The following is a 22,907-nucleotide window of genomic DNA, read 5'->3' as shown; positions in this document are numbered from 1 at the left end:
AGATGGACTCCTGTGTTGTTGTGTTGTCTTGACACCGCCGGCTTATTGACGATCTGCCCCCGCAGCCCTTATTGTTATTAGCACGACCCCACAGCACCTATCGGGGATCAATGGCCATCGATCGCTATAATCCTCTCCGCGTTTCAGAGACTGTATGAATGTCGACCTCATCAGCAAAACGTTTATCTGGATGTAAATTAGATGCTTTAGTTGTTGTTTTTTTTGCCTCTCAGTAAAGTGTGTGTGGCTATAGGCCTTTGTATTTGAGGTGTGTGTGTGTGTGTGTGTGTGCACCTGTGCATGTGTGCGTGCGTGCATGCGCTTTCTCTAAAAACTAAGCCAGGTTAAAACTCTGTGTGGGTTTAATTTCGTTTTTATTTGAGCTGGGTTAAAAGAGGAATGGAATGGGGAAAAAAAAGAAAAAAATGTAGTTCCGAGATTCTTGCCACTATGACTCCTGAAGTTACATTTGTTTTTGTTTTTTTCTTTTCCTGTAAATAAGGAAAGGAACTTCCAGATTAATCTGTTTTCCGCTGAATGCGGAGCGTGGCAGAACTTACCATTTCAAAGTGTCAAAATCTCAAGAAATTGTATCAATGAAGTGTAATACTAGAAAAAAGGACGGCCATCCAGGGCTGGACATTGTTATACGGAATTGGAAGGTTCCTGCCAATTCCCATTCCTACTTTTTACTTTAATAAGTGCCTCAGTACCTCGGCGAGTTACAAAGAATGTCGGGGCTCTCACTTGTGGAGCAGAAAGAGAGATGTTGCATCACCCCCGTAGGGAGACATAAGCCCTGATCCAGCAACCAGAGCTTCCTCTTAATGTGCAAATAACCACACATCGGTGTGGGACACGGGGGAATATTTGTTTATATGTGTTCGTAGATACATGCAGCGTGATGCTGCGTGTGATGTGTGTCTGTCGGTGTGTGTGTGTGTGTGTGGGGTGGGGCTTTTGAAGCTTCTATTCATACTCTGCTTGTTCTACACTCAGCTGGCACATTGGGTGTGTGTGTGTGTGTGTGTGTGTGTGTGTGTATGTGTGTGTGTGTGTGTGTATGTGTGCACTGCGCTTCCATGCCTTCTCCTATGTAAATACGCACATATGTCATGTAGATACATTTTAGGGTTAGAAGAGAAGGAATACCGCTGTCCTCGCAGTTTTGGAGAGACTTGAGCTGCTTTCACACATGAACTCCGGACAGTGTCCAGATAATCAGGTCACGCCCTTTCACACGTCTAGCCCACAACCAGAGATTGCCCGTGTCAGGCTCGTTTACACCTACTGGAAATAGGCTGCAGAGTTTTACAGTACATCAAAGATGGCGGACGAGCCGACCAACGTTTTCGTAACTGTGACTTTTTTTTGCATTGATACTCCATGTATTTGGACGTATCCGCAAAGAGTGGAAAGGAATATAAAGGAAAGCATAAAGGAGTACGTAGCAGCCACGCTCCCCGAATGAAAATCCGCACACCCTCTCGGCGAGTGGGTATGTTGATGACGTCACCAGTCGCATGATAGAGACATGATCAACGTGCGATGCGCCCACTCGCTCGCCTGTTCTGAATTCTCCGGACAATTATGCTCTGAATTCTCCGGACAATAACCTGCTCTGTTCACACATAACCCTCGACCGGACATTGCGTGGACTTTGTACTCGGGTGCTGGCTGGGTTTAACGTCCGGTCCAACTGATTCGGACATTTGCTTTCACACATACAGCTCCACCGGGTAATGTCTGGATCATTTCAGGGTTGCAGTGTGTGAAATGTGTGAAAGCAGCTTTGTTTAGCCCTCCAGATCCTCTGTAAGCCAAGGTGTTGGAGGAGCGGAGGCGCAACGAGTGAAGGCTGGTGCGAAACGCAGCACTGGAAGACCATTTTTGTGTTTTAAGCTCCTTGGAGCGTTTGCACTTGTGTGAAATGGGGAACATGTGCCGCTCATCCTCGCTATTAGCCCATAAGAAAAACCTCAGCTTGTTCTCGGCGTCACCCCCACGGCCGCAGTTGTTCCATAAATTGTAGCTGTTCACAAGGAGTTTTTCTTCGGGGTGGCTGGGTCCCAAAAGCCGATTCTCCAACACGACTCAATTTCTGAACCGAATTGAAAATTGTAATATCATAACTTCCATTTTTCACTTAATGTGAGGAACATCACAGTCCAAAATGAATTCCAAAAGGATTTAATTTCTGTGTTCGATTGAGTTTGTTGGGTGAAATATTTTTGTAGTGCACGTCAGATGCTACACTGAAACAGTCAGTTCCAGTAACGCTCAGGAATCGTATTGTGAGCCATCAAGCGCCCCTTTGTATCGAAAACAAATCTAATTGTTAGGTCCTACCCAATACCCAGCCCTACTAGTTGGCTTCCCGATTAAAAAAAAAAAAAAAAAAAGGGATAGAACAAAATAAAAGCATGAATAAAATAATTCCCCATCGAAAACGATGGATGATGATTTATACGGACTCGAAAACTATCAAAACAATCATCCTGTCTCACCACAGGTGACGCGGTCGTCGGCCGGAATCCGTCCCGATTAGAGACGCTGTCTGCGTCCAGCTGTTGCGTCCGGTGGCGGCGGACAGCTGAAGTCGTTAGCTGCTCCCATGGGAACCGGCGTGAGCACAACAGGTGGCGCTGTGGCGCACGAGGAGCTAACATGGCGGTGGCGGCGGCCTACCTGCCGACGCTCCCTATCAATCATGGAAACACACACACACACACACAACTTTCCTCCCTCACACTCGCACAAAGACACATACACCCTCCAGATGGCCATCACATGGGATCAGTGAATCAGTTCTCTGGCGGACATTGTGAGGGCAGAAAAGGACGAAGAAAAAAAAATTGTGCGCGAGCCAGTGATCGGGAACGGTCGCCCTGATGCTCTGCCAGTGCAAATGTCTGGTCGAAAAGGGGGAAAACGCATACGAAACGAGGCTCTGGCCGCTCAGGTAACGTCCCGGGCCCGGTCTGTTTTGGCCACCGTCGGAACCCGGCTCGTCCAAAACCTCGTTTTTTTTTGCACTTCGACTGGGGGGGGGGTGCTTTGGCCAAACGGACGAGGCCGCTGATTTGTGGGCGCTTCGCTCCGTCCCCTTTCAAGCGTAAATCTGCAGCACTTTCTTTCCAAATGCTGAGACTACAGTCCTTCTCCTCTCTCTCTCTCTCTCTCTCTCTCTCTCCCTCTCTTTCTCTCTCTCTCCCTCTCGGCTGTCCAACTTGGGCCCGTGTCATTGTTTCCATTGTTTTCCTGGCTCCCAGAGAGGGCTTTCGTCATCCGCCGCAGTTTCCAAACCCCCCGTTTTAAAGCGGGGAATTGAATTGTAAATTGGATTGATCCCCCAGCCCCTTATTAAAGGGGGGGAAAAAAAAAAAAAAAAGTAGAAGATTTCAGAGTTGCTCAATTTGTCCTGTCAAGTGGGCGACCCAATATGAAGACATTGGCATTTGCATGAGTGCAGGCGGAATCATCCGCCGCATCTATGGAAACCCTGTGGCCCGACGACAAGGCTGATTAGGGTATTAAAACTCCCTGATATGTGTTTAGCATAATCTGCCGCCTGCAAATAAGGAGTCCGCGAGCGTGGTGCGGCTGTTTGTATCAAAAGCTGTTAGTTAGCCTAATCAAAGCAACCGCTGGGAAGCATCCGCTTTAATTCAGCGCTGTGAGGAGCAGAGACGAGCTCCCCCCTCCCTCTCTCTATTAGCAGGCAGGGGGGGGGGAGAGGGCTGGGCTGGTGTTCAGCCAGTCAAAAGGTGCTTGTGTGTGTGTGTGTGTGTGTGTGTGTGTGTGTGTGTGTGTGTGTGTGTGTGTGTGTGTGTGTGTGTGTGTGTGTGTGTGTGTGTGTGTGTGTGTGTGTGTGTGTGTGTGTGTGCGCGCGCACAAACGTTTCTCCGAGCCCCCGGGTGATTTTCATGTTCTCCGATTAATTTTGGCTGCTCATCTCCACTGGGCTGGAGGCCGGGGAGAGGCCATTCTTCTCATAGTCTGTCCTTGTTCGTGTTGCTGTGGTGCCGTTTTTGTCAGTCACCCCCCCCCCCCCCATTCCCTGATTAGATTAGAGTTGTCCTCGTGGTCACATGACGGTTCGGTCACAATGGACTCTTATTTGTGTTGCGTGGCAAAAAAATGGACGGGGTGTAAATTAAGAGTTTTTTATTGGGCCAGAGAGGAATAGTGTCCGTCCTGTTCTCTGCAGCGTCTCAGCCCTGAGCTGTGCTCACACATAACAGCGCAGCAGCATTGACCACATTCCGCAATATGGCATTCAAACAAGCCTGTTTAACTGCAGATGTTTCGTTTTTTTCTTGTCAGTGATGTGGCGAGAAAATACCTCCACCCGTGGCCCTTCCACTATGTTGACTACGCCTCCCTCTCTGTCTCTCTCTGGCCTTTTATTCCTGCCCAGCTGCACTCATCTCCACCTCTCCAAAAAACAAGCGGGCGGCCGCTTCTCCCTTCTGTTTGGGCCCATCTGTGATGCAGCATGGGCCACTGGCTTGCTAATGATGGACAGGTGCAGAGCGGAACAGCACACACCGAATATCCAGGGACATAAAAGCGAAGCTGTAAAATAAAATAAAATGAAATAAAATACAACCAGACCAAAGACCAAACTCTCACAAATCGGTGCGAGGAGAGCCACGTCATGGTCCGAGACGGTTCAAGGTGGTAGCCGTTGTTCTGACCGCACCCCGCCGCCCACGGCAACACGTTAGCACGCTGTCATGATGGAGATGGCGGGGTGGGGATGGGGGGGCGGGGGGCAACGTCTTGATAACGCAGCAGATGTGAACCCATTGGCTCCAGGATTGGTACCATGTGTTTTCGTCGCGCTGCCCGGCCGTTCCGCTCCCCGCTTCAATCCGCGCTTTTGCTCGGAGTGAGGAAAAGCCCCGGGGCTCGTTAAAACTTTAATATACTGTACAATCACAGTAATTGACTAGAATGTTCAAGTTCTCCCACTCGCAGGGTTTTAATTTATGAAGTCCACATGAAAGTTTAATGGATGAGCAGTTGTGGAGTCGCGTCTCTCTAAATCATCCCTCAGCCGCTATCTCGGCCCCGCGCCCGCTGTACAAGCTTCCGCCGCCGGCGTCCTGTGGCCCACTAAGATGGCCAGATTGCTCCGAAGGCATGAGTGCTGCTGGACGCCTGTTCGGCAGATTTTAGCTAGAGGTCCTTTGACAGAGCAGAGCTCCGCAACAATCTGTGAGGCTAGAAAGCCCAGGCTGCCTTGGCATGGAATATGCCCCATGTAAATTTCAGGGAGGGTGGGTGGGGATCATGTCTGGTCTTTTATTATTCATGTTCAAATCCTCTCCCCGGGAGAACCAGGTCTCCTTGTCGTATGATGTGTGGAACATGGCATGCCCTGACTGGAGAGCTGTTCCATTATTAAGTGAGCGTGTCAGAGATTCCTGAAGCGATGGTCTCTGGTTTTGGTTTTTGTTTTTTTTCCCCCTCCTATTTTTTCTTGCTGGTGAACTGAGAACTTCCCCAATTTGTATGTCATATAAGAAACGATTAAGTGGCACCGTTTTTTTGAGCTGTTGTTGTTGTTGTTTTTTTTTGTTTTTTTTTATTGTCACTGCCAGCCTCAATGGACCTGAGACGTTTATAGTCATTATAGCTGTTTTGTCAGAACACACGCTGTTGCGCGATGGCTCGTCAAAAGGCGTTCCGAGTGATGGTCGCCATGGAGAGGTGCTGCGCGGTGATGAAAAGCCCATGCTGTACAGTACATCTGGCTGGAAACGCTGAGAAATCACAGCATGAAAAACTGCTCGGTAAGCTCTCATCATCCATGAAATAAAAACCATTGTTCAAAACGTTGCGTCATTTTGGGCTGCTAATGCCTGATAAGAATTCTACAACCAAATTATTCCAATTCCCTACAGTGAATACATTTGTCGCTCGTGTTTTGACCTACTTCTGTTCTCCATTGTCGATGATCTACAACGATATGAAGTGATGTCTTTTTTTTAAATCAAGGATGTACTTATTTAGTTATTTACGTTTGAACGCAATTCTGAGAAACTGTGATAGAAATACAGAGAAATACAGATAAGTGATTGTCACAGTTTCTTGTCACCCACAAAAGATTAAAAAAACTAAAAAAAAAAAGATCTCCATCCCCGCAATTCATTCTTTGCATCCCTACCTCTTTTGAGCCACCGGCGTGACTACTGAGAGCCTTTTTCAAAAAAGAAAAAGAACACCACCCTTTTAGGCTTTCGTGGCCTGTGTTGAAGCATAGAGGAGCTGGGGCGGAGCAGAAAAAACACCCATGCGGAGATCCAGTCTTCACAGTCCACTGCAGTCCAATCATATCCCCTTCCCATCCCTCGTGCCTCGTCTCAAACTCCCGTGCTGTGTTGTCTGTACTTTGAAACAGCGCTTCCAACTTGTCAACCCCTTTCCCCGTCGTGCAGCTATCACATTTCAGTTTTTGTCAGCTTTTGCTCCTTCTTCTCCGCCTACCGTCTCACTATTTATATATCAAAATGAAGTACAATTTACAAATCACTCTATGAGCACATTAACGTTTTACGATGTACACTCATCATCACACATCAGATTTCATATGACAATCATGTTTTAATGTTTGTCTTTACAAGCAAATGTAATACAAATATGTTTTACACACAGAGCTTAGAGCTTATAATGAAAACTGACTACAACACTTTGAAGTTCTCTTGGGGAAAAATACTTGGTGTGTGTGCCTGTGTGTGTGCTGTGTGTGTGCCTGTGTGTGTGTTTGGCTTGTGTGCATTTGTGCAGCTCTTGTGCATATATAAGTCCCAGTCCCACTGTGCATTTGGCATATGTGTTCCATGTGGATATTTGCACACATGCCATGCTCTGAGGCTTCAGCCGACCAGTAGGGGAGGCTGATTTTTTTTTTTTTTTTGTTACTGTGTGATAAACTCCTATCCAATCGATCAGTCCTGAGCCTTGGGGCTCCCTTGCAGCCCATGCAGAGGTTCTACCCTGGGTGTCACAACCTGAGCTTCCTACTCTCAGTGAAGGAAACAAATAACTCCTCACCCAAAACATCAACTGCTGCACGGGCCAGGAGAGACAGCTGAGCAATATCTTGTGAGCTGAGCTGACACTGTGTCTTTACACTCAGTGGGTATACCCGGGGGGCCTGCGAGGGGATCCCTGAGCACCACGCTGCCTGTTTACAGTATCTGCGCGATGTGATGTCACACGGGGTAGCGGATTTAAGCAGGTTTTAATTTGACTCTAATCCGGTCCCTCTCACCCCCCCTCCACACTGTGGATAAGTGAGCCGTCCCTGCCGATGGCGTGTAATGACCCCATTGGATTAGCATCACCCGCCCCCTCTCTGCCTTTCCGCTGCCATTGACCCATGTGTTGGTGTTCTTTGTTTTTTTTTTGTTTTTTTCCCGTTCAGCTGCTCCCCACCATCCCTAACTTATTTTACCCTAAATCTTGGTTTGGCACGTGAGCGAAGTGCACAGCATGAGTGTGGTCCATGCTGTCACTTGTAGAGGGGAATATAACCTGACCTGTAAGGTGTGTATTGTATTTGCTTATTTTATGTCATGTGTGCTTTTTGTATGTATTTGTCATCTTCTGTTTCTCCCTTCTCCTGGAGTTCTAATGTTTCCAAGATTGAATAATTTAGATAGGCTGCCAGCAGAGAGCTACATGATAGCACACCCTCAGGGGAGCGAGGTAGGTGAAAAAACACTAGCACACCAACATCTGCAGATCAGGTGGAAGGGGTACCTTTACACTTCACCTGTTTTCCTCTCCTGTTCACTCCTCCCCTTCTGTTGAGGGGGGAGGGTGTGTAACTGGATAGCTGAAACGGAACACCGGGTTCTGTTTCCCCCCTTTATAGCTGTCCTCTTTTTTGTCTTCACCAATGCCTAACTCAAGTGAGCAGTCGTGTTTCGGTGGGTCTCATGACCAGTGTGGTCTTGGCTGGGCTGGAGACCAACAGAACAGCAAGTCCACGACTCGCTGCCACTACTGCGGCACGATTGCGGGACGAAGGAATTCGGTGGAACCCGGCGGTAGAGACAGTGGAGTCTGGTTTAGGAATCCCCAGGAGTCCCTTCAGAAAGAGGAGCTGTCCGCACCACCAGCCCACCTGCCTCTGTCCTCCTTCTATACGCAGCCAGACAGACATGGGCCTGCAGGTCAGCTGCTACTGAGGAAAAACTCTGTGCCTGAACTGATCAACAGCATCTACCTCAGGCAAATGATGGCAGGCCGCGCTTCGGCACCCCCACAGGGATACTACCAGTCTGACACGGCCTTATCTGGCCATCCACCTGAAGATTCGGGCTTTTATAGGTCCAACCAGCACCTGCTTAGCAGATCAGCCTCGCATTATGCCGGGGGGGTGAGGCCTGCATGGGATCAAGGACAAACTGTGTCCGCCCCCTCTGGACCAACCTCTTCCTCTACGCCTGTCCCAGCACCTCCCCCTCCTCCGCCGCCTCCTCCGCCACCCCCTCCCCCCCCTGCCCATGAGCTGAGCCGTTTGTACAGGGAATCCCTGGGATCCAAGACCATCCCAGACGTTCAGCGCATTGGATGCAGCTCTCCCTCTCCTGCAGTCTACGGGGTTCAGCCCCCATATCCCATCTATGCAGCCGAGCCACCTTCTTTCTCCGCTTGTCCAATTTACCGTGACATCAGCAGCTTGCATCTGGACCCGAGCCAACCAGCTGCCACCAGTTTAGTGGCAGATCCGGCTTCTCAAGGAATGGACAGAGCTCTCCCTCGAGCCTACGGAGCTATAGCCTCCCAGAGACTGCCCTATGATCCAAACTATGACCCCTGCTCAGCTATGGTGGCTGCTACAGCTGGCATGAACTCAGGCCTGCCCCCTCATCATCCTAGCGCTGCAGACCCCAAGAGAATGGTGGATCCTGCCTTCTTGGCTTTTCTCCGAGCCGAGGGCTTGGCTGAGAGCACAATCACACTCCTTTTGCAACAGGGCTTTGATTCAACCGCCATGCTGGGGATGATGGAGGACCACGATGTCCGCTCTGTGGCCCCCAATCTTGGACAAGCCCGTGTTCTGTCTCGTGTGGTGCTCAACTGCAAGACTGGTGGGACAGCCCTTGCCACACGTGCACGCTCCAACAGCTTTAGTCATCGCAATGATCTGTATATACAGCCTCAGGGTTTGAACATGGACCCCAGTTTCATGCAGCCACCCACCAGCATCTCTCCCAGGATGGGAGAGTTCTTGGGTAGGAGACCCAGCAGTGCTCCCTCACAGCACCTCCTAGAGACCACTACCTACCCTGGAACACGGACTCTGGCAACTGATGCTTTTCCCATGAGCCCTGGAGGATATGCCAACGCAGTGACTCAAGGAAGACCCCTGTCCTTGTACAACAGCCACACTGGCGTCCCCATGTCTGCTATCGGACAACCGTCACCAATGGCTCCTGGGACACCAGGAGCGGCACCCAAAACCTTCTCTGGATCATACTCTCCTATGGAACTGATGAAACGAGCCCCCAACCTTCCTCCGATGTCTCCAGGTGCTGCAGCCAGCCCACTGCACAGCCCCCAGCTGCTGCGCAAGGGGATGACCGTACCGACTGAGAATAATGCTGTCCCGGTCACGTCTTCCTCCACTCTGCCAGTCCAGAATCTTAACAAGATGGTGGGACGCCGTACCGGTCCACCTGTCATAGTCTCCACCATGGCCACCACACCTGACACAAGTAATTGCGAGTCCTCACTTTTCCTTGTTCATCTTCCCTTAATCTCTTATCTAAATGTAATCTGGCAACACCCTCTACCTTTTCTTGTGCCCTGTCTTGCCGTGTGACTGAAGTCCATATGTAAACTTTGCTGTCTGGTCCTTTTCTTCATTTTCTCATAATATTAGTTGCAATAGTTGTTCCAAATAGTTTTCTGAAAGTTTCAGGGTGTACAGTAAAGTGGTTGTTAATGCTCTATTCATATTTTAGTCAAATTGAAAATTTGTTGGAAGTTTTGTACGGAAACTGAATGGAAGAGAGCCTCAGATACGTCAAGTGTCCCCTTTGGCTTATCAGGATTATGAGACTATTTATACATTTAAACATTGCTTTGCCATGTCTAAAGCGGCTCTTTCTGTGTCGCCCCAATTGAAACCTTTGTTTATTGAGGTCAAAATACTTTTCTATTTGATTCATTGATAGGTTTTGTTTTGATTTATCCCAGAATGATCTGGAAATGTTACCTTTAGTGCTTTATCACTACCTCTTGTAAATTAACACAAGTTTTATGATTTTCTTTAAGAGGAAGATCTTCCACCTTGTCTATACCCGCCAAAGTTTAGCAAACCACAAGAGGTTTTTAAACAAACATTTTTTTCCCCAGAGTATTTGTAACATTCTAGAGATAGTATATACTCTAAAGCTACCTTGTCTCCTGTATTTATATCTATCTATCTATCTATCTATCTATCTATCTATCTATCTATCTATCTATCTATCTATCTATCTATCGTTATTTTACACTGTACTACACTGTTCTAATCAGGAGCTTAATGGTAACCAATCCAATTACATTTATTGGATGTATGGCTGTTTTGGCTATAACCGGTAAGTGCCTTTCACAAAGGTAATTTTGACTGCTACTGTACAAGTTGCAACTTCTTTAAAGCGTTGAATTAAAGTTACCTCAAGATTCAAGATTGAAGAGGTTTATTCGTCACTTACATATACATACTTTCATACATATATGCAGTGAAATGTCAAAGTAGTAGAATTCTCATCCTGCAGTCGTAAATATAAGGTCAGCCTGATGTGAAAAACTAAATGTTTCTCATCTTCCTCTTCAGTTTGAAATTCATTCAGTATTATAGCTTGTTCTGCACTCAGAACGATAAGTCTTTTGGATATTGAGGCAACAAAAACACTTATTATAGCCATGGCAATCCTGATGGCCACTTAAAGCAGCATAATGTAACTTTGGGATTTGGCCCCTCCACAGTTCCTGAGTGCAATTGCACTTTTACACAACTGTGGTAAAACTCGGTGCGGTGTCCGAAAATAATTTATTTTACCGGGAAAATTTGAACCCTATCGCTCACGTTTCAGTCTCTGTAACAAACGCAGAAATAATGTTCACCTAGCTAACAGCGCCTGTGGCATGTACCTCGCCGCTTGCCAGAGCCGCGGGGAGAAAGGGCACGGGGATCGGCCCCCTACTGCCGTAGTGAGTGCAGGTACCAGATGTGCTCGGCCTGACAGATCGGCACGTACGCACGAGTCAGAGGGTGAAACAAACCCCATGGCGCAATGCAATTTGAACCGGCGGGCGCCGGCTGAGGTGCGGGTGCTAGGCCGGCACCACTGAAAAATTACCGGAACCAAACTTCAAGGAAGCGACGTAGTGCCGTACATTGTAACACACTTTTCCCATGGTTTCGTACCCAAACACGGGGGTTACATAGTGCACGAACAGGCGTTTGGATGGGTGGGGTGGGAATGAAAGAGGTGCCATTCTTCATATTACAAGTCAGTGTACCATCAACATGATCCTGAAGCTGTTATTTTAAGGTGAAAAAGTTACATTGTACGGCTTTAATTTATTCCTGTAAATCTATTTTCATGAATAAAGCAATAGAGGCAGCAGTGGTAAAGGTGTTTGACTACTGAAGACCGTGTGTGCATGCAGCTGTGAATCAATCCAAGAGCGAGAGCTTTGTTTTTGTTTTTTCTCTCCCCCTATCTCCGCGTTTTGTTCGAGAATCAACACATTTGTTTCATATATTTACCATTCATCCTCAGCCAGCAGAGCACAGGTAGTTCTGCCAATTTTTTTTGTGGAATTTGCTGGCCTTATATCATTGCAGTACGGCCGGTCTGGCGGCTTTCCATGTTCAATTTAGAGTGAGACCGAGATCTCCACGAAGGCCTCATCTCAGCTCATTGTAAAAAAAAAAAAAAAAGAAAAGAGGGCCGGGATTCCTCCTTCTAACCAGTTGATTTATTCCCCCCATGAAGCTGATGAGAGGCAATGAGCGTTGGGAAGAATTAAATCTTCGAACCTGGCTTTTGGCCGTGCGACCCTGCCTGCCGTTTACCCGTCTAATGGGTCCGGGGGCCGCTCTCCACTGGTGATGGAGAGGTAATGAGTTTTATGAAGTGATCCTGCCTGGGCTGCTGTGGCTCCTCTCGGTGTTTCGGGGATATTTGACGCGCAGAGGTGCGGGGGGAGGAGGAGGAGGAGGAGACGGAGACGGAGGGGGTTCGGCTGTCATCGGTGAGGATGGCGAGGCCCCCCCCTCCGTGCCTTGTTTGCCGAAAAATCTGCGCTGCTCTCCAAGGTCACGGCGGCAGCCATTTAAAAATGTTTTGGCCCTCGAGTTAAATTTTTTTTTAGCACAACAAACTCATTTGCATGTAGCTGACATTTGTTGCTTCAGTGATTTCATCTGATAACGGGAGGCCCCCGCCGAACAGTCGCGAAACGCGCTCCTTAATTGTGTGTTGCTCGGCAACCTGGGTTTTCGGTGTTAATCAGAGAGAGATCATCTTCACATTTAAGGAAGGTGGGGGGGGGGGTGGTAGAGACTGCACATTCATTTGCTATTCTTGTCCCCCCTCTGTATGTGTACGGATGTGTTTTTTTTTTTTTTTTTTTTTTTTTTTGTTTTTTTTTTGGGAGCAGCTATTTGCAGTTTGGAGCCAGAGAAAATTGAATGGAAATAATAAGATGTTGCTGTGGCACTTAATGAAAACATCCCTCTCTCGCTCACGCACTCTCTCTCTCCCCCTCTCTTACTCCTCCGGAGCAATGTGCATCTCAAGCGATTGCTTCTCATTTTGGCGATACGGCCCTCGTGTCCTGTTGAAGAGCTCTCTTAGTACATGTGTGGTGTTTTATGTGCAAGTGTGCATGTTGATAAGGAGTTGAGACGTAATTTGCGCCTCGTGCAAATATAGGCCCTTCTTCCAGTACAAGCCGCCCTTTTCTTTTTCTATCATGTGCAATCAAAGTGTATTATTATTATTTTTTTCAACATATAGCTGTAACAGTTTATGTTTTTCCAACATCAGTCCGTTCTATATTTACTCTTCCAGGAGGGTGGTTTTTTTTTAACAAAGTTTGGAAACGCGAAGCAGCAGTGGAATCGGTTGCTCCGAGGAGCTGGCCATGGTGAAGCTGCAGGCGGTGGGAGGGCCCTGTCTCTTGGTTGGCTAAGTCAGTAAGTAGCATTAATAATGGCATTAAATGGTCGGGACCGGCTCTGCCGCGACACTTCCCCTTCTGCCCAATGTCGGGAGAGTGCCCCGCCGCCCTCGCATTGGTCATGGAGTTGTCCGTCAGCGGCACGGCGCAGAGCAGCACAGGTGGGTGAAGCGACAAACCTCGTCACGCGGGATGGGGCTCAGTGGCGACGGGTCGGGGGGATTAGCGCAGGTTGGTTTTGGAGTCGTCCACGTGGGGCGGGCACGTGGCTCCCTGTGGAATAGATAATCCTCCGTGCGTCCATAGAACATCTTCAGCTCTGCTTTCTTCGGGTCGGAGACTTAAGAGGCTGTACCGGGTGTTGGGAGGGGGGCGGGGGCACGAGGCTTAGTGGAGGAACGTTGCCAAGTAGACCGGAAGTCGGCGACAACCCTTTTAAAGCCTTGAACGGATGTGTAATGTGACATGTTTGTCTGATTAGTCGGGCTGAGCGATTTATCCATCTGTCCATCCGTCCACCGGTCTGTCTATCTGTTTGCGGATCTCGAAATTTATTTTTGCAATCGATTGGATTTGACATTACGCGTCAAAGGTGAAATACTGTTTACGACTAATCCGTGCTTCTCACGAAACTCGCATGGACCGCAGCGGGTGGCGGCAGCGTGCGTCAGGGGGCTGCATGGGAAGGATTCGGACATCAGTCATTCATGAGCAATCTCATCATCCAAAACAATTTCATCACCTTCTGGAGTATAAAAAAAATACACCAGATGGCCAAAATAGTCGCTTTTGAAAACCGAACTTCTCAAAATGTAGCCGTTGTTTGAAAGTTGTAAAGTTGGCAACAAGTGCTCCCATTTTAACTTCATGAAACAGCAGTGGAGGGCCACTCCTGATTGGTCAGGATCCTCAGCGTCAGAGTTGATTTATTATGTTTGTTATGTTCTGTTCTGAAGGCCGGCGGGTGGAACTTTGACCATTTGGAGCGCCGCGTTCAACGATAATGGAAATAGCACCCGGCAAAGTTGAGCATTCAAGCTGCCTGCTACATGAGTTTCTAAACTAAATTTTGCTCTTTGAAATTTGTGATTTGTGGCTTTAAATTGATCAGTTGATTGTGAATCGATGTGTTTATCAGTCCGGCTCTGGTCTCACCCTCACAGCTCGAGCAGTTTTTTTGGGGTTTTTCTCCTTCACTCTTTGACAGGAAGCCAAGAGTGTCATGGCCGACTGTTACGTAACCTTCGAGCACATGGCTCCCGCGGGGCCGCCTCAATGGGATTTTAATTTCCCTGCCTGTATTTGGAGGGACTTTGGTGAGGATTCCTGCATAATGTTCCCTCAGCCGTCCTCGGTCAAGGCGCTTCGCTCGGGTGTCCGCGTCCGACGTGGCTTTCAGAGGAGAACCCCCTGGCACCTTTCCTCTTAGCTCGCAGAAAAGCGACATTCCTCGCGACTCTTGAGTGCACGCGAAACGATGCGTGCGTGCCTTTCTGTATGTGTACGTCCGTCCGCTCGGCAAGTCACAGCCGCGGAGATTTTCTGATACTGATACCGATACTTGCTAAATTCCGCTCCGTATGAGCAGTATGACTTATATTTATATCGCACTTACATGTACATTTATTTTATTCATATATTTATTTCTTTATCTATTTATCTATTTATTTATTGTGCGTTTAAGATTAATTAGAGGTGCCTGGAGGTCATCAAAGGCAAGACTGTAACCTGGAGAAGGGCGGAGTTGGAAAAGTTATGTATTGATGAAGTGAATAGCAAGGGACTCGGCACAGGCTCTTATGGGATGTTTCTGGAGCTCGATTTACAACCGCAGGTTCTGTCAGAGACATTTGATGTAATCCAGTTGTTGGCAAAAACATCTAAACCAATTTTTTTTGAGAAGAATATTTTAACAACATTTGCAGAGCTGAGAACAAAAGCGCAGATATACGATTCTTCCGAACACCATTCGGAACACTTAATTAAAAAAAAGAAGAAAAAAAGTACATTCGATGAAATATGTAGTTATTCCAATACTGGAAAATCGAGTGCATATTTGTGCGAGTGTGTGTTTGAGACGGTACATTCTAAATCCTAAGATCGAGTTCATCCCAATGGGTGTGCGTGTGTATGCTTCGCATTTTTTTTGGTGCCACACAGGTGTTTTGCGCAGATGCTGCACTCATGCCAAACTATTTGTGGGTAGATAGATGCCTCTGGGGTGGAGTGTGAACGTAGACGGTGTAAAGCTGCTGGCACGCCTCCACCATCGCTCTCCACTCCCCAGATGTCGGTCGTTCGAGCGGCAGGAAATCTTCGTCTCCATCTGAGAGCTGTCTGGTCGCGACGGTCTTCAGCGGCTCCCACACAATGACAGGAGGACGTGGGGACGGGGCCCCGTGTTTCACTGGTCCGTCTCCCTGCCCCCCCCCCCTCTGTAGAGCTTCCTTCTCTACAGATCAGGGTTTTTCACACTTTATTTTGGTCCATGGCCCCGTTTTTGGGTCCCAAAATTCTTGCGACGACAATTAGAGAGGGTTCCTTTTTATTATTATTTCCTCATTTTATGTGTTACATTTACATTTAGGCCATATAAGCAGTGGATTGAGGCTGAATAAAAAACTATTTTACTGTACTTTGAAAAGATATGTCAATATGCACTGAACCTAGTGACAGATATAACCTAAAAATAACACAAACACCTGAAAAAGACCTAAAATCCAATACAACAACTTGTGAAATAAACAGGGAATCAGAAAGGTGAACTTAAGATAGAAATGCTGATGTACAATAAACCTGACATTAAAAACAAAAGAAAGAAATGATGATGTATTTCTAAACCTATTTATTTAAAAAATGTAATCAATATAATCAGTCCCTGTGATGCTATTTGCATATTAAGCGACCCCTGAGGTTGAGAAGGATCCGGTAGTACACTGTGTAGGGCAGGGCTTGGACATACCTGGGTGCGTATGTTGCGTGGCGGCGTTGTGAGGAGGCTTTTATTGTGAAGGGCTAATGGGCTTATGTTACCTGTACAGAAATAAACTGGGAATTAGTATAGGGGTATTCCACTCGCCACCTGTGTGTATGTGCATGTGTGTGCGTGTGTGTATCCACCGGCTGTTGTAGTTTTTGTTTATTTATTTTAATTGTTTCTCATCTTAAAGGGCCATATTGGTGTCAAATTTAAGTTTTAACCTGTTTTACCTGTTTTTTCTTTTTATTTTATTTTTTTTTATCTAAACTCTATAACAATACCTTATAACTATTCCCTGGTCCGTCTGACATCTAGGGAAATTTGTCAAAAGGTACTTAATTTCGCTGTATTTCGTATATTTGTTGAAGCAATGGCATTTTCAGTTTTATGTGCAAATGAATTGTACAGTTGAATTTTTACAGAAATTGGATACTGTTGGAACCAGACAATATTATATAAGACCATATTTACATAAATAAATAAATAAATAAGAAAAAAATGACGAAAAAGAGAGCTATCATCAGGAAAATGCTCAGGGGGTAATATAAAATGTAATAAAAAAAAATGTAAACAAAGCAATTATTTTTGGGGGGGAAATTTACAAGACTGGTAATCTGAAATTCAATTTCATACACCAGTGTGGTTCTTTCTCTTTATGCTACGTACAGCGACCGGTCACCCCCACCCCCACCCCCACCCCCATCTGCCAAATCCCCCCCATCCTGTGTCTCCTGTTTCCCCGCACTCTGCAGCGAATGTCAGATGAACTATCAGCCGCTCCACCGCTGCCCTGGCAGCTCTCCGTATTGTTTGCGTCCCCACAGGGAATTCTGGGCAGGAAAGTCATACTTTTTCTCTCTCTCTCTCTCTCTCTGTCCCTCCACGGCAGTTGTTTTTCTTCTTTCTTCCTCTCGGTAAAACAAACAAAAGTTTTAAAATGGGGGCGTCTATCGCTGAGCCCTCCAACATTCACCATTCCACCCTTCACCCCCCCGCCCTCACTCTTATACTCTTGTTTTTTTTTGTGTGTTTTTTTTGGGGTTTTTTGGGGTTTTTTTTCAGTTGTTTTTTTTCTGTCTCTCTTTCCGTTTTCCCTGTTTTCTCATGCTCCGCTCCTTCCCTCGAACCCCCTCGGTTTCTGCCTCCATGGGAGGGATTAATGACTCCTGCGAGGCCGGCCAAGCCCCGCGGAGGGAGCCGGGCCCTCGGAGCGAATGAGGAACAGCCCTCCTCCGTGTCGTTAGCCGAAACGTGTTCCTTCACTGACAGGTGACCCCCCCCCCACCACCACCACCTCCACCACCACACCCCAATCCAATCGCAGGAGGGTCCCATTTCCAGGGATCAGTGGGTCCCGGTGAGTTGGGTTTTGAATTTGACGGCTTGTAGGGTGTACAGCAGCAGTGGGGCAACAGATAGAGTTTGTCTTTAGGGGGGCGTCTTTCCACCAAAACGCCTCCTTTTCAGGTTATTCAGAGCGGGGAGGGCACAGCGGCACAGAAGTTACATTTTTTTATATTACGTAATTAATATTTTGTATTTATGTGTGTGACTTCATCGTGCGGCCGCCAGCTCCCGTGTCCACATTCACTGCGCGACGCGTTTCGACCCGCGTTTATTCCGCCCTCGTGTTTGCTCCTCGCCAGGCCTCTTCCTCTTCCCTCTTCCCTCGCACAGTGCGTGCCGCCTCGACATGTGTACGGACGCTTTTGATATAATCTCCCCAATTATGCGTCGCCGCTCCCGCCGCGTGATTACTCTCGGTCGCCCGCGCCGCGCCGCCCAGGGAGGAGATCGTTTTTTTCCCCGCTCGCGGGGAAAACAGCTGCATCCACTAGAACAGGCAGCCCGCCTTTACGCACCTCCGCCACCTCCTTCGCTTCCCTTTTTTATTTTACCCCCAGCACCTCCCCACCACCACCACCACCACCACCGCCACCACCACCACCACCACCACTCTCTGTCTCACTCGCTCTCTGTGGTGGGCAGGTCAGCCTGAATTATTCATCAGTGTGAAATGAAAAAGCTCATGGATATTGAATATCCTCCTCTGAAGTGGCGGCCAACCTTTCTTTTTCTTCATCCTTTTCTCTCCCCCCCCCCCCCCCCCCCCCCCCCCCCCCCCCACCTCACCCCCGCCACCGAACAGAGCGGCGTATCTCATTGCCGAGGATTTCAAAGGTTAACAGATTGCTTTACCCCTCGCACATATTCTCCCCCCCCCCCCCCCGTCCGAGGGACGGCGCCGGGGGAGGAGCGAGGGGGAGAGCTCAAAGGGTTGGGATGAGGGGAGATGTGGCTTCTTAGCGCACAGTGATGATCTGTTTCTCCACATCCAAATATATAGTTCTATTTTTATAGTTTATAAAAATAAAAAAAAAAGTCAAAGTTGACCCCGGTTGTGATCGGGCTAAACGGCTCCGTAGCCGCAGCTAATGCGGTAATTCCGCTCGGAGCTGCTGCCATTTCACGCTCGGCACAAAGCGCTGTTGTTTGCACTGCGGTTGCGGTCGTCCCCATCAACCCGGCTGTTGCCCCCCCCCCCCCCCCCCCCCACACCCCACCCACACCCCACCCCCCCCAAGTGGTCCACTGGGTTCCTCCGCTCGCGCCCCCCCACCCCTTGCACCGCAGGATCCGATAACGCGGAATCAATGTAGCCGCTTGGCTCTCGTTTAGAGCAGCGTCCAAACAAACAGAACCCGGCCTGCAGGGACCCGCAGTACACAGATCGTGTTTTTAAGAGACTGGGCGGTGTTGGAACACTGTGTTTTTTTGGGGGGAGGTTCCGGTGTCTATAGTGGGTCTGGAGCACCCTGTGCAGTTCCGTAAGTAAGAGGGAGCTGTAGGAGCTTTCCCTGCTGCTCAGTGAGGGTTAAATTTATTTATGTAGCATGATATAGATCAGCGGGGGCCAACCTGTTTTTAAACTGATTAAACCACGACCAAAGTATCCCAAAATAGTGCAAAAGCTTAATATGAATTAAAAATGTCTTCTTCATCCGTTGCCGGGCCTCACCTCAGGGGTCAACGTACGCGCAGATGGCCACCGCTGAAAAAGACGCTCATACAACACACGCAGTGTTATTTTTGTGGTGGGGTTATTTCCTCGCACCCTGCCTCTCTCTGCCCATTACGTTATTACCACCCTGCGCTACTTCGGTAATTACGGTCCATTTTCCCCCATTTCCCAGCGGCCACTACGGCACAGACAAATTATCCAGGAACTCTTTTTTAAGAGTATTCCCGAACGCTGTGGCGACCAACTGTTCCTCGTAGCCGAGTTGGCCACAGGAGCGCTCTTTTCGCTTTTTCCAAGCAAATGGGAGTAAAGGGCAAAAATAACTCACAAAAATGACTAATCTCTCCAGGAAATCAGTTAGGGATAGGTGTGTGTGGGGGGCTCTGCCATTCACTTTTGTTTTAGTTGAGAACATCCTGCTCTTTGCAGGTAATTGCATTTTTTTTTTCGCTTTTTCTTTTTTTCTCTTTAAGTGGAATGCACCTCCCCCCTGTGCCTCCCCTCGTCCCTTCTTCCATCCCTGTGAGCCCACAGGAAATGAGCAGCGGAGCAGACGCTGAGTGCTCAGGTGTGCCAGGTGCAGATCGTGTGACCGGGCTGCCACCTCCAATTACAGTGGTGTGTGTGTGTGTGTGTGTGTGTGTGTGTGTGTGTGGGTGTGGGTGGGTGGGTGGTGGAGTCTCAGGCTTTTACAGGAAGTGTGAAATATCATCTGCTGCTGTTGATGAAGGAACAGTGTGTGTGTTGGATTTATGATGATGAAAATGGCCGCCGTAGCCCTTTTTTGGGTAAGGGGGGGGGTTGACTGTGCGCTCGTCTTCCCCCTGAAAGGCTGTAAGCGGACACCTGGGAGTCTCTCGGCTTCTGACTCCTGGCTGACAGCATCCCAGGACCCTCGCTGTATTTACTGTAATGGAGCACAGCTGGCTCGAGAAGCACGAGGGTTAATGGCCGTGCGACAGTTCTGCAGGAAGTGAGTGTGTGTATGTGCACGTGTGTGTGTGCCCAGCTTATGCACACTCCACGACGCCTCTCCGCTCCCTCTCGCTCCCTGCCAACTTGAGCTGTGTGTGTGTGTGTGTGTGTGTGTGTGTGTGTGCGTGTGCGAGTGCCTGCATGCGTGCATGCACGTCCACAGCGCCCTCACATCTGGAGACCACTTGCAGCTGGCTCACCTCCTGGCATCATCCCTCCTTCTCCTCCTCCTCCAACCCCATTCTCAAAGCCTGCTCTCTCTCTCTCTCTCTCTCTCTCTCTCTCTCTCTCTCTCTCTCTCTCTCTCTCTCTCTCTCTCTCTCTCTCTCTCTCTCTGTGTGTGTGCACTGGTCTGGTCCCTCTTCGTGTGTGTGTGTGTGTGTGTGTGTGTGTGTGTGTGTGTGTGTGTGTGTGTGTGTGTGTGTGTGTGTGTGTGTGTGTGTGTGTGTGTGTGTGGAGGCGGGGTATCGCCAGCCGGCTGTTTGGTCAGGCCGTGATTTGTGTCAGCAAATACGCGTATTTCAGTGTAAGTGTAGCTTGTCGACTGCACAGGGCGGAAAGAGGGATGTGTGTGTGTGTGTGTGTGTGTGTGTAGGGAGGGGGTTGGTGGTGGTAAGGTGTGGGGGGTGGAGCGAGGGATGATAGCAGAAGAGGTGGAGGAGGTGGTCATGGGGGCGAGAGGGAATCGTTTTGCTGTGTGCTGTATTCTCTCTTTAGGTTTTGGCGTCCGTCCTCGCAATTCCAGGAGAGGGGAGTTATGTCGGGGGGGCTGAGGAAAAACAAAAGCAGAGACCATGTTGACGTTGAGGGGTGTGGGGTCTTTGCCTGGTCGACCTATTTACCCTGCCGCTGCTGCTGCTTCTGGCCCCCCCCCCCCCGAATAAATATTCAGCAATTAGACATGCCTCGCACAACTGCCATGACTTCCCAGCCCAGAGGATGAGCCTCCGACAGGAATGTCAAAGACTTTTTTTTTCTTTTTTTTTTTTTTTTTTCATTGTTATTGTTTTCTCTCCCATAGAGAGGCCGATAAGAACTTTGGCGGAGCCCGAGGCCTTTATCAGACAGATGTGCGCTATCTCTGTGTGGCTGTATCTCCTGCATAGAAGGAGTGATGTGTGGGAAGAGGAAACAAGGCCTCAGCGCTGACATTTTGCTCAGGAAAGAGCTGACTGACGGCCTGACGCCTTTATTCTCCCTCTATACAGTGGACGGCGTAGCGCCGTTCGGGGGTGTAATCTTTGGCTAAGATTACGTTGCATTATTTACACACACACACACACACACACGCACACACACATACACACGCGCACGCGCACACACCCTTCTCGTCGAAGGTCACAGTTGCTATAGCGAAATCTTGGGATGTGCCATGTGTGTGTTCTTTGAGTGTCGAACCCGACACTCAGCAGACCGAGCCGGTGGGCTACGGCGACCCACGCCTTCCTTCCTGCCTGGCAGCCGCCCGCCTTTCCTGACGCCGCGTGAAGGAGCGGGCTCCGAGCGGTGGGCAGGCCGCGTTGGCGAGGGAAAAAAAATAAAAATCCTTTCAAGTGCTTGAGACGGATTTGAAGGGACATCGACTTGGTCTTCTCGGTGGCCAACTTCTTCCTGCCGCTCGCTCATTTAATTAGCCGGGCTGAAGGGGCGAAGACTCCCTCTCCACGTTAAAGCCCTGGGGGGGGGGGGGGGGGGGCTCCGTTGGCTGTTTTGCAGATTGGGAGTCCCCGGCGACCGGTTCCTCACTGGGCCAAAGGTCGGAGCTCATGGTGTGTGGCCCCGGCCTCGTAACGCAGGGCGGGCTTATCCGAGGAGTGTATGCTTGAACACACACTCTGAGCGCTCACCGTCAACCCCCCCCCCCCTTCTTACAGCATCACGCTGCCACGAATCTTCCAGTCAATACAATAGTCAATACCCCCCCCCCCGCCAGTTTGCCACTGACAGCCATGGCATCGAACCCCCACCCTCTGCCTCACCCCTTTAGCCCCGCCTCTCCCTACCTCTCTAACCTAATATATTCTAACCTTGTGGAGCCAGCGTGTCTTTCAAGAGTCTGTGATCTGCCACGTTCCATATTAACATATTGCTGTCAGTTAAACCGCCCCCCCCCACCCCCACCCGCTGCTGATCCCCTAATGTTATTAAAAAGAGAGGCAGATCAGAGGGACAGCCGTGTCCCCATGCTCCATCAACTGTGTGTGTGTGTGTGTATGTGTGTGTGTGTATGTGTATGTGTATGTGTATGTGTGTGTGTGTGTGTGTGTGTGTGTGTGTGTGTGTGTGTGTCTGTGTGTGGCGGTGTCTGTCTTTGATGGTCACACTCTCTCAGATGTGTCAGTGATGGAGACAGACCCGGGGCGCCGGCGAGGTCCGCCATGCGCCTCGTCAACCGCCATCCACCCGCCCACCCGCCCAGTAACCAGCCTGGCTTCCTAAACACACGCGGGCATTTCCTAAACACACGTACTCATTTACTGCCTCATTCTTTAGCTGGGAGTGCGCACACACACACACACACAGACACACACACACACACACACACACACACACATAGACACACATTAAATTGCACTCTCACTCAGTAGTAGGGATCAGACGAAAGATTTGGGAGGCCCAATTGATTGGCCACCGATTATCACCAGCTGACATGCAGGACGCAGATGCAACTTTTGAAATCAAGCCCGAAAAAATTGACTGATGGCCTGACGTCACGTTGTGCCGAAATGC

The 22,907-nt window shown here is 48.9% G+C and overlaps 1 protein-coding gene across 1 annotated transcript in view; it reads left to right on the top strand.

The window, feature by feature from the left end:
- LOC307245394 (C-terminal-binding protein 2) overlaps positions 1 to 22,907 on the top strand; it is a 94,502-nt gene that overhangs the window by 46,034 nt on the left and 25,561 nt on the right. The gene's annotated exons all lie outside the window — the stretch shown is intronic.

The sequence above is a fragment of the Zeus faber genome (genome assembly GCF_960531495.2).
Source record: "Zeus faber genome assembly, chromosome: 20".
Classification (NCBI taxonomy): Eukaryota; Metazoa; Chordata; class Actinopteri; order Zeiformes; family Zeidae; genus Zeus; species Zeus faber.
Note: the sequence above shows the minus strand (reverse complement) of the source record. Positions and strands in the feature narration are given on the sequence as shown.